Source organism: Ornithorhynchus anatinus, chromosome 1, assembly GCF_004115215.2.
Source record: "Ornithorhynchus anatinus isolate Pmale09 chromosome 1, mOrnAna1.pri.v4, whole genome shotgun sequence".
In the NCBI taxonomy this organism is placed as follows: Eukaryota; Metazoa; Chordata; class Mammalia; order Monotremata; family Ornithorhynchidae; genus Ornithorhynchus; species Ornithorhynchus anatinus.
In genome coordinates, this window is record NC_041728.1 from 102,353,102 (window position 1) to 102,364,708 (window position 11,607).

The window sequence follows — 11,607 nt, forward strand, 5'->3', positions numbered from 1 at the left end:
CAAATGTGGACGAAGGAGTTTTCCACTGAACATTGGCCCTTTCTCTGGTGGCCAGTGCAGAATGCTGGACACGGAAGGATTTGTCAGCTGCTTTCTTCCCCCCCCCCCCTGTGCTCCTGCTCCCCTGCCTGGTGGGACCCTCTCTGCTCAGGGGGCCTGCAGCAGCTAACGGACTGCAGATCAAGGCTGGCTGGGGTTGAATGACATTTTTCTTAGAGACCTTGACAAAAACACTCTTGTCCTGCAACTCTGTTATGTTGTACTCTCTCAAGCACTTAGTACAGCACTCTATACACAGTAAGCCCTCAGTAAATAACACTGATTGATTCTCCCCTCTCCCCCCACAAGACTTAGAGGAATATATTTTAAAAGTTGTATTTAGGTGCTGACACAGAGCCAAGCTTACTAAACCTATGAAACCCTCCCAATTTTGTCATTCTGGGTTTTCAAGGGCACTGGAGGGGTTGTAATCTCTTTCCTGTCTCTCAGGTTTCTATTTTCAGCTAGCTTCTCTGACCAAGAATCTAGGGCAAGACTTCCCTTATCTTTCCCAGAGACCAACAGAGGTAGATAAATGCTTTCTAAACTTGGTAATAATACTATAATAAAAATACTAGACCTTCTTAGTAGGAGGAACGGGTTTTTAAAAATCACTTGTTTCAGGTAGTAACTGCTGCCAGAAAACCAAAGAGCAGTTGGGAAAGTTTAAAGAGTCTGAGAGGATTACTTTTGTCCCCTGGAACATTATAATTGTTTAGATCCCAGTCTAGTGTTCAATTCAGTGAAAGGGACATATACACTCCTATATTTTTTTCATCACAATTCACTACAATTTGCCATAATAGTGGCGAGCTGGTTTTTGGTCCATGTGGCAGCAGGCCTAGAGGAACTTCCTTACTTGTGTTTCCTGATTGGTCCATGATTGACAGCATTTTAGGCCAGCAACAGGATGAGGGAATGGGACTGGAAACATCTGGAAATACTGGAAATGCTGCTTGTCATACTGATCCAGGGCAGGTTCAGAGGTTGGGAATGGTCAGTATGGTCCAGGCAAAATGAACATGCGTTTGACCCTGTTGTGAATTGGGCTAAAATGAAAGAATTTACTGAAACATCCATTTGGGAATCATGCCAATTCCTGGTTCAGACATGACCTTGATGTCCACATATGCCAGGTCCCTTTTGCCTGTGGGTACTTCCAATGTTGGCATCATAAATTCACCAAGAGATTTCCTTGTGTTGCCAAGAGAAACAGGCCCTAAGGAGTTCTTTAGTTCTTGTTTTTTCCTGTGCTTCCTACATGTTGAGGGCCTTCCGGTGGGGGATTTGGCATTGTCTCTACCTGGAGGAATGAGCTATAAAACAGAGCACGTGGGAGTCACTCCAATTAGAGAGCACCAAAGTGTGCTTAGAAGAAATTAACAAAGCTCCATAATAGCACGTAGACTTTTAGAAATTCATTCTCTTTCCATTTTAGCTTTATGATTAAGGAGAAATAAATAAACAAAAAGACCAGAGAGAGGGAGGAAATGGGGAGAGATGATTTCTCCAACACAAAGCTTTTATAGATATTATAGTCTAATGGACTGAGTGAAAAGGTAGGTGTTCAATCATTTTTTTCCCAGAGATGAAGAATACCATTAATCAAAATCCCTCTATGCCAATTTAATGTGGCTGGGATTTTAAAAGCACAGATGCTATGCTACAAAACATATTTTACTCCTTCCTCATGAAAGAAGCATGAAGCACCTCACGTCCGGTGAAATTTAATTTTGCTGGGTGATATATTAAAGCTGCAGATGGCCCAGTTCTACTATGTACAGTAAGAGTTTATTATGGTTGCTAATGGCATCTTAGACTGGGACTCGCCAATTTTTTGTGCATGAAGCATCAATCAGTAGTAGTTATGAAGCACTTACTCTGTGCAAAGCACTGTACAGAATGCTAGTGAGAGTACAATATAACATAGTTGGTCGACACATTCCTTGCCCACAATGAGTTTGAAGTTTCTACTTTTATTGGTATTGCCAAAAGTACAGTGGTATAGTTATTTAAAGAACAACATCTCTTTGAAAAAGACTTGTCACTCAACCCCTTAGGATTGACCATTACCCACAGGCTATAGATTCAGGTCTCATGGATGGCATAGACCCTTAAACTTGTTTCTTTCGTATTGTAAAGACCTCTCAGGACAATCTATTCATAACTCAGTGGTACTTATTGAGCTCCTACTGTGTACAGAGCGCTGTGCTAAGTGCTTGGAGAATCCAATAAGAGATGGAGAGTACAACAGAGGACAAGCAGGATGGAGTTAGAGAGGACCTAGATTGGAAATGTCTGAGGAAGTCAATGATCTGCAATTCTGAGGAGAATAAATAATAATAATTATAATTATTATTATGGCATTTGTTAAGCACTTTCTATGTGTCAGGCACTGTACTAAGCACTGGTGGTGGATACAAGCAAATCAGGTTGGACACAGTCCCTTTCCCACATAGGGCTCATGGTCTAAATCTCCATTTTACAGTTGCGGTAACTGGCACAGTGAAGTGCCTTGGCCAAGGTCACACAGCAGACAAGTGGCAGAGTCTGGATTAGAACCCATGATCTTCTGACTCGCAGGCCTGTGCTCCATCCACTTTGCCATGTTGCTTCTCAGTGAGGGTGGTGGGCACACCCATGGCAGCTGAGATGAGCTTGGACCAAGTTGCTACACTGTCTCCCTGTGGGCCGGGCTCCAGGAAGAACTCCGAACACAAATTTTAAGAATAACTTGCCTCCAAGGAAGTTTCCAATTAAAGAGCATGGCAACCAGAGAAACAAATCAAACTTACATGACCAGTGAGAGCAGCAGCAGTCAGAAAGTATAGTACAGTACTCTGCACACAGTAAGCTTTCAATAAATACCACTGAATGGTCAATCATGGAGGACACTGACACACAACTGGTTGACCTGCCACAATTCCTGAATGCATCTTGGGAGCAGGGTGGTTCACCGAAGACCAAACATCTCCTCCAGTAAGGTTTATTCATTCATTCAATAGTATTTATTGAGCGCTTACTATGTGCAGAGCACTGTACTAAGCGCTTGGAATGAACAGGTCGGCAGCAGATAGATACAGTCCCTGCCCTTTGACGGGCTTACAGTCTAATCGGGGGAGACGGACAGACGAGAACAATGGCAATAAACAGAGTCAGGGGGAAGAACATCTCGTAAAGACAATGGCAACTAAATAGAATCGAGGTGAAGGTTTAGGGTTCAGTTCCCTCCCAGGGTTCTCCCAAAATTCCAAAGTGAAACAGGGAAGAGAGCCTGATTGGCTAGGTTTCATCTCCAAGAAGTGTCTATGGAGAGGAAGCTCGTTGGAACCACAAGGGCTGGGCTTCCTGTCCACCATGCTGCAGTTGTGTGGCCACAAGCTGATGCTCCTGATGGGCAAGGAAGGAGGAGACAATACCCTAGCCACCAGGTCTATCCCAACCAGGAATTCTGGTGGAAGTTAATAATAATGTTGGTATTTGTTAAGCACTTACTATGTGCCAAGCACTGTTCTCAGCACTGGGGAGGATACAAGGTAATCAGGTTGTCCCACGTGGGGCTCACAGTCTTAATCCTCATTTTACAGCTGAGGTAACTGAGGCACAGAGAAGTTAAGTGACTTGCCCAAAGTCACACAGCTGACAGGTGGCAGAGTCAGGATTAGAACCCATGACCCCTGACTCCTAGGCCCATGCTCTTTCCACTGAGCCACGCTGCTTCTCTGGACTGCAGGGAACCTACACCTCCTACACCTCCTGACTCTTTCTTCAGTGTCCTTTCTGCTAGGACACACTATCTTGGCTCCACTAGAACTTTAGATTGCTGGAGACATCACTCCAAAGAGATTTTCCTCCTTCTCTGCTGCACTAACCCCACACTCGTAGGCGGGAGAATGCTTTGTCACTGGCCAAGGAGTGAGCTGTCATGTGGTAGGGAGGGGAGGAGGAGAGGTGTTACAGAGTCCAGTTCCACCCTTAAATACCTCTGGGGCTACACTCTACAGCCACCTCCCCTATATCCTTGACAACATTCTGAAAAGTCCTGGCTACTTCATCCTAGGAAACACATTCTCTCCTGGAGAGGTTGACTCTGTATCTCTTTTTTTTTTTAAAAAAAGGTATTTTTTAAGAGCTTACTATGTGGCAGGCAACCTACTAAGTGCTGGAGTAGATACAAGCTAATCAGGTTGGACACAGTCCATGTCCCACAGGGGGTTCACAGTCTTAATCCCCATTTTAAAGATGAGGAAAATGAGACCCAGAGAAGTTAAGTGACTTGTCCAAGGTCACACAGCAGAAAAATAATGGAGAAAGGATTAGAAGCCAAGTCCTTCTGATACCCAGGCCCAGCCTCTCTCCATTAGGTAACCCCGCTTCTCACCTCTTCTTCCTTGACAAAATTTAAGATAATTGTGACATTTGTTAAGTGCTTATTATGTGCCAGGTACTGTACTAATCAGTGGGGTGGATGCTAGCAAATCGGGTTGGACACAGTCTCTGTCCCAGGTGGACTCATGGTCTCAATCCCCATTTTACAAATGAGGTAACTGAGGCATGGAGAAGTGAAATGACTTGTCCAATTTCACAGAGCAGACAAGTGGCAGAGCTGGGTTAGGAACATTAATCCTCCATGACTTCTCCCTTGAACATTCCCTACTCTCTGAAACACTATCCAACTATGATTTTACTAGACTATTACTCCCCTTCTCCATTGTTAGCTCAGTGTGGGCAGGAGATGTGTTTATTGTATATTGTTTCCTCCAGTGCTCTGCACACACTAAGCACTCAATAAATACAATTGGCTGACTAACATAGTCCTCTCCTGGCTCTTCTACTGGTTCTATTGCTTCTTTTCAGCCTCTTTTTCTGGTTCCTTTTCCACTTCTTACCTCCTCTGCTGACAGTGCTCCAGTTATCACCTTTATGGAGGTGACTTCCAAATCTAACTCACCAACACCTGACTCTCCCTTCCCAGGTCATTTCCATAATAATAAATAATAACAACAACAATAATAATAATTGTGGTATGCTAAACACTTACTACATGCCAGACACTGGACTAAACACTGGGTAGTTACAAGGTTATCAGGTTAGACACAGTCCCTGTCTCACATGAGGCTCACAGTCTTAATCCCCATTTTATAGATGAGGTAACTGAGGCCCAGAAAAGTTAAGTGACTTAACCAAGGTCACATAGCATGAGTGGCAGAGTTGAGATAAGAACCCAAGTCCTTCTGACTCTCAAGCCCACACTCTATCCATTAGGCCACGCTGCTTCTCAACAATGGTCTTTAGAATTTGTATATCTTCTCTATTATCCTACCTTACATTTATTTATTTATCTACTTATCTTCCTTTAATTATCTTATCCCCATTCCTCAAGAATTTCTAGTGGTTGCCTATTCATCCCCACATCAAACAGAACCTCCTTACCGTCTGCTTTTAAGCACTCAATCAGTTCTTCCCCTTACCACACTGATTTCTCATCACAACCCAGCTGGAACACTTTACTCCTCAAATATCAATTCACTCATTGTGCCTTGTCTATCTCCCCACCTCCAAAGCATTATTAAAATTGCATCTTCTTCAAGAGATTTTCCCCAAATAAATCCTCATCTTCCCTGCTCCCTCATCCTTCCATATCACCTATGCAGAAGCACTTGATATTCACCCCATTCTCAGCTCCATAGCATTTATGTACAGATCCTGTAATCTATATTAGTATCTATATACTCCTCTAGACTGTAAACTCATCTGTTGGCAGGTTTTGTTTAGCAACTCTCTTGTACTATACTCTCCCAAGCATTCAGTACAGTACTCTGCAGAGTAAATCCTCAATACATACCATTGATTGGTTGATTTATTGATTCTCAGTAGCTGTAGTGTTCATTCCTTTCACCCCCTCCACCTTTCTGTGAATTGCTTGTGTCTGTCAATCTCCCCTATTTACTTAACTGTACTAACCCAAGCACTTAGTATAGTCATCTGCATACAGTAGGTGCTTAATAAATACCATTTAATTGATTGATATTCTCTAGAAATTTACTCTTCTCTCCTTAAGAAGAATTAGAACCAGGAAAATATTGTTAAAGATAAAAGTTGTGGTATTTGTTACTGTGTAACCAGCCCTCTATTAAACACAGAGGTAGACACAAGATAGTCAGGTCCCACATGAAGCTCCCAGTCTAAGTAGGAGAGAGAACAGGTATTGTATCCCCATTTTGCAGATGAGGGAACTGAAGCACAGGCAAGTTAAGTGACTTGCCTGAGGTCACAGAGCAGGTATCAATCAATGGTCAATCAATCAATGGTATTTATTGAGCATTTACTATGTGCAGAGCCTTGGAAGAGTACAGTATGACAGAATTAGCACCCTCCCTGCCAATAGCAAGTTTAGAGTCTAGAGGGGGAGACAGACATTAATATGAATAAGTGATTTATAAAATATAATTTAGATATGTATGTAAGAATGTGTCAGAGCTAGATTAGAACCCAGGTCTTCTGATTCCCAGGCCCATGTGCTTTCCATTAGGTCACATGGCTAATCTAGAGCATTTACATGTTTCCAATCTTCTTGCTATTTCACAGACCTTTAAAGCCGTCTCAGAGGTTGGTAAAGGTTTCCCTTCCTGAGGCTCCTGTGTCTGTAGTTCCTACATGGACAGAGAAAATCTGTTATCATTATTCACTGCATCACTTGAAATCCTGATAAAGTGCCACCCCTTTTTTGTCCTGTGGAGGTAAGCACATGAATTTTATTACCACAAGAAATTGTGAAGACCCAAAGCATTAGAAGATTTTATAAAGCTTGGGGAAATAAGTATCCCTTTTACCTTCTTTCTCCTATCTGTTGCTACCATAAGACTTTACCACTTTCAGGACAAGGATTATTAAATCTACTGTGCTCTTCCAAACACTTGATGCAAATGGTAGGAACTGCAGGTGTTCAGTAAAGGCACTGAAGATGAAGATGTCCTTGATTGATTCAGTCAATGGTATTTTTTGAGTACTTACTGTGTGCAGAGTACACTATAAAAATAAACAAAACTTCCCTGTCCACAATGGGCTTACAGTCTAGAGGTATGTAGATGGAGACAATTACTAATTGATCAATCATATTTATTGAGTGCTTATTGTTTACAGAGCATTGTACTAAACACTTGGTTGAGAATAATATAACAGAGTTGATAGACATGTTCTCTGCCCACAATATACTTAGAATCTAGATGAGCCATATACTAATGCCATATGGCTTATTCTTAATCATGAGGATCCATGTGAAAAATGGTTACTGTTAGAGACACAGTAGTCTTTTAGACAGAGTATTGCTCTGACCCAGAAATGTCATTGTTCATAATATTATACAGATAAATAGCCATTCACAGTAACTCTTTGGACAAGTCTAGTTCCTTTTCAATCAATCATTTATCAAATGCTTACTTTGTGCAGAATACTGTACTAAGTATTTTAGAGAGTACAATATAACAGAGTTGGTAGGTATACTACCAGCCCACAATGAGCTTACAGTCTTGAGGTGGGGACAGACATTTACATGAATGAATAAATAAATAAATGAAAAGCAGCATGATTTAGTGGAAAGAGCACAGACCCAGGAGTCAGATGACTCGGGTTCTAATCCAGATACTGCCACATGTCTCCTGTGTGACTTTGGACAAGTCATTTAACTTCCTCAGTTCCTCAATTACCTCATCTGTGAAATGGGAATTATATCTTGCTCCTACTTTGACTGTGAACTCATGTGGGATGGGGATAATGTTCCACCTGATTAACTTGTAACTACCCCAGAGCTTAAAACAATGCTTGGCATATAGTAAGCACTTATCAAGTACCATTAAAAAAAAAGAAAAGAGGAAAACAAGGTTTAGTCAGGGAAGGCCTCTTGGAGGAAATATGGTTTTAATAAGGCTGTGGAGATGGGGAGAGTTACAGTCTTTCGGATATGAAGAGGGAGTACATTCCAGACCAGAGGCAGGTTGTGGGTGAGGGGTTGGTAGCAAGATAGATGAGACTGAAGTACAGTGAGTAGATTGGCATTAGAGAAGCAGCATGGCTCAGTAGAAAGAGCATGGGCTTGGGAGGCAGAGGACGTGGGTTCTAATCCTGGCTCTGCCCCTTTTCTGCTGTGTAATCTTGTGCAAGCCACTTAACTTCTCTGTGCCTCAGTTACCTCATCTGTAAAATGGGGATTATGACTGTGGGCCCCCTGTGGGACAACCTGATTGCCTTGTATTTACCCCAGAGTTTAGAACAGTGCTTGGCAGAGAGTAAGTGCTTAACAAATACCATAATTATTATTTAATTATTATTAGGAGTGACGTGTGTGGGCTGAGTTGTAGTAGGAAAGTAACCAGGAAAGGTAGGTCGGGGGGGCAAGGTAATTGAGGGCTTTAAAGCCAATGGTAAGGAGTTTCTGTTTGATGTGGATGGGCAACCACTAGAGGTTCTTGAAGAGTGAGAAAACATGAATTTAATGTTTTTGTAGAAAAACGATCCAGGCAGGCAAGTGAAGTGTGGACTGCAGTGGAGAGAGACAGGAGGAAGGGAGGTCAGCAAAGAGGTTGATGCAGTAATCAAGGCAGGATAGGATAAGTTTTAGACTGAGCCCATTGTTGGGCAGGGATTGTCTCTATCTGTTGTAGAATTGCACATTCCAAGTGCTTAGTCCAGTGGTCTGCACACAGTAAGCACTCAGTAAATTTGATTGAATGAATGAGTGAATAAGTGCTTCAATTAACATTCATGATTTTGTGAAGGTTGAAATAAAAGCATTTAATGACAGATTGAATATGTGGGTTGAATGAGAGAGATGAGTTAAGGAAAATGCCAAGGTAATGGGCCTGTGAGACAGGAAGGATGGTGGTGCTGTCTCCAGTGAAGGGAAAGTCAGGGGGAGAACAGGGTTTGGGTGGGAAGATGAGGAGTTCTGTTTTGGACCTGTTAAGTGTGGGTATTGGTGGAACATCCAAGTAGACATGTCCTCAAGGCAGCAGGAAATGCTATGAGGCTGATGCAAACTGGCACATCTCACTAGTTTCAAAGAGGTTTCCATGTATAGATGAGCAATTTTGAAACAGAGCACCAGATAAGAAACTGGCCCTCTAAGGAAACCCTGTTTTTTGGTATCTGGGAGACAGACAGTAACCCTGTTTACTTTATCTAGGCCACAGCTGCTTCAGGATTCCAATCATTTAGATCTATGGAGGATTCTTGTTGGCAATGCAAACCCAGCCTGGACCATGCTAACCAAATAATGACAGCTGAAATGCATTCATCATCTCCATCCCAGTTGTGGGGTTTGACCACATGTTTACCCCTTCCATTCGGAGGACCATTTTGAAAGCCTTCTGACTTTTGAAATGAAATAATCATAGGTTCATGTTGGTAAATGCAGTGTTGTAGGGAAAGCAGGGAAAATCAGTGACGGGAAAAAGAACTGGCATCCCAAACCATGTGTTTATGTAATTTTTATGATCTATTCCGTTTTAAACAATCACACCCATTGACGGACCAAGAATTTTTTAACAGGGCTCTCAGAGCAATAAAACAATAATAATAATGGTATTTGTTAAGTGCTTATTATGTGCCAAGCACTGTTCTAAGCCCTGGACAATCTGAGAAAAATTGGTGCAGACCCTTTCTTTAGTAACCATGGAGTTGGAAAAGAAGAAATAGCAGCTACATGACAGTGAGCACCCAAGAAACAGTTGATTTATTTTAGTGACTTAATCATGACAACTCCTGTTTTCTGGTTACATAGGCATATTTTTGTTCAGGGAAGTTAGTCATCAATCAATCAATTAATGGTATTTATTGAATGTTTATTGTGTGCAGAGCAGTGCTTGGGCGAATACAATAGAGGTTAACGTTTTCAGCCCACAAGGAATTTACAGTCTAGAAGAGGAACAGACCTTAAAATAGAGTAAGGAAAAGGGAAATGGCAGAGTAAAAGGATATGTGTGTAAGTGTTGTGGGGATGGGGATGACGGTCACATTCAGGTTTATAGGTGATGTAGAGGGTATGGTGAATAGAGTTGGGAAATGAGGGGTTAAATCACAGAAGACCCCTTGAGAAACAGCGTGACGTAGTGGAAAAATCAGGAGCCTGGGAGTCAGAGGATCTGGGTTCTAATCCTAGCTCTGTCCTGTGTCTCCTGTGTGACTTTGGCTGAATCACTTCACTTTTATGTGTCTCAGTTACCTCATCTGAAAAATGGGGGTTTAATTCTACTCCTTCCTACTAGTCTGAGCCCCAAGAAAGATAGGGACTCTGTCCCACCTGACTAACTTGTATCTATCCCAGTGCTTAGGACAGTGCTTGGCACACAGTAAATGCTTAACAGGTATAATAATAATGATGACTACTACTAGTACTAATTACTATTATTATTATTGGAGGAGATGTGATTGTAGTAGGGCTCTGAAGATGGGGAGCCTGTTGGATATGAAGGGGGGGTGGGGAAATTGAAAGGCAGAATGTGGGCAAGGGTTAGTGGTAAAATAAAATGAGATTGAAGTACAATGATTAGGCTGGAATTAGAGGAGAGAAGTTTGTGGACTGGGTTATGGACAGTGCTCCACACAGAATAAGCACTTAGTTAATACTACTGATTGACTGATTGTTAGATCTCTAAACATCGGCAGGAATGGGGGAATTCAGAACTTCCTTGGGTTTCAACCTAGATCATTCATCTAAATGAGCAATAAACAAGGAAATAGGATTCCTCCTTTCACCCAAATGGCAGTTCATAATCTTTCACCCTAAAGATGTTTCTGATCCCTCTTTCCCCTGTAATGCTCCCTAAAAGTCTTCAAGAGCAGAACATCAGGTGGGAAGGAATAAGCAGACCTGGTACTATACTGTATGCTCGGTGTGGGGAACACGTCTATCAACCCTACTTTAGTGTGCTTTCCCAAGCACTGTTCTAAGGTCTTCACACAGTAAGTGCTCAAGAAATACCACAGATTCATTCAATCATTTTTATTGCGTGCTTACTATGTGCAGAGCACTGTACTAAGTGCTTGGAAAGTACAATTCAGCAACAGAGACAATCCCTGCCCAACAACAGTCTCACAGTCTTGATTGATTGAATTCCAGGGAATTATTATTATAGTATTTAAGTGCTTGCTATGTGTCAAGCACTGTTCTAAGAGTTGGGGTAGATACAAGGTAATCAGTTTTTCCCATGGGGGGCTCACAGTCTTAATCCCCATTTTATAATTGAGGCACAGAGAAGTGAAGTGACTTACCCAAGATCACCCAGCAGACAAATGGCGGAGCTGGGATTGGAGCCCACGTCCTCTGACTCCCAAGCCCGGGATCTTGCCACTACAACATTCTGCTTCTAAGGCATCCCTCTGCTCCTCCATCTGCTAACAATGGAAGGAACACCCTAATCCATTCTAATCCATCCCTGCATAGAATCCTGGTTGTCCAGAAATCATAGCCTGGCACAGCTGTTGGAATTCGGCTTCTCTGACCTGCGCTCACTGGATTGGGTCTCCTTCCTGAAAACCTTTATTTCAATTTAGTATTTTGCTTCTTCCCAG

The 11,607-nt window shown here is 42.2% G+C and overlaps 1 protein-coding gene across 2 annotated transcripts in view; it reads right to left on the reverse strand.

The window, feature by feature from the left end:
- The window catches only part of CPB1 (carboxypeptidase B1), a 66,563-nt gene extending 55,222 nt beyond the window's left edge, over window positions 1–11,341 (reverse strand). For both annotated transcript variants that reach the window (XM_039912390.1, XM_029069139.2), the window contains exons 1-2: window positions 11,308–11,341; window positions 6,630–6,692 (exon numbers count right to left, since the gene is read on the reverse strand). The gene's annotated coding sequence lies outside the window, so the exon portion shown is untranslated. The remainder of the gene's footprint in view (window positions 1–6,629; window positions 6,693–11,307) is intronic.
- Window positions 11,342–11,607: the final 266 nt, after the last annotated feature.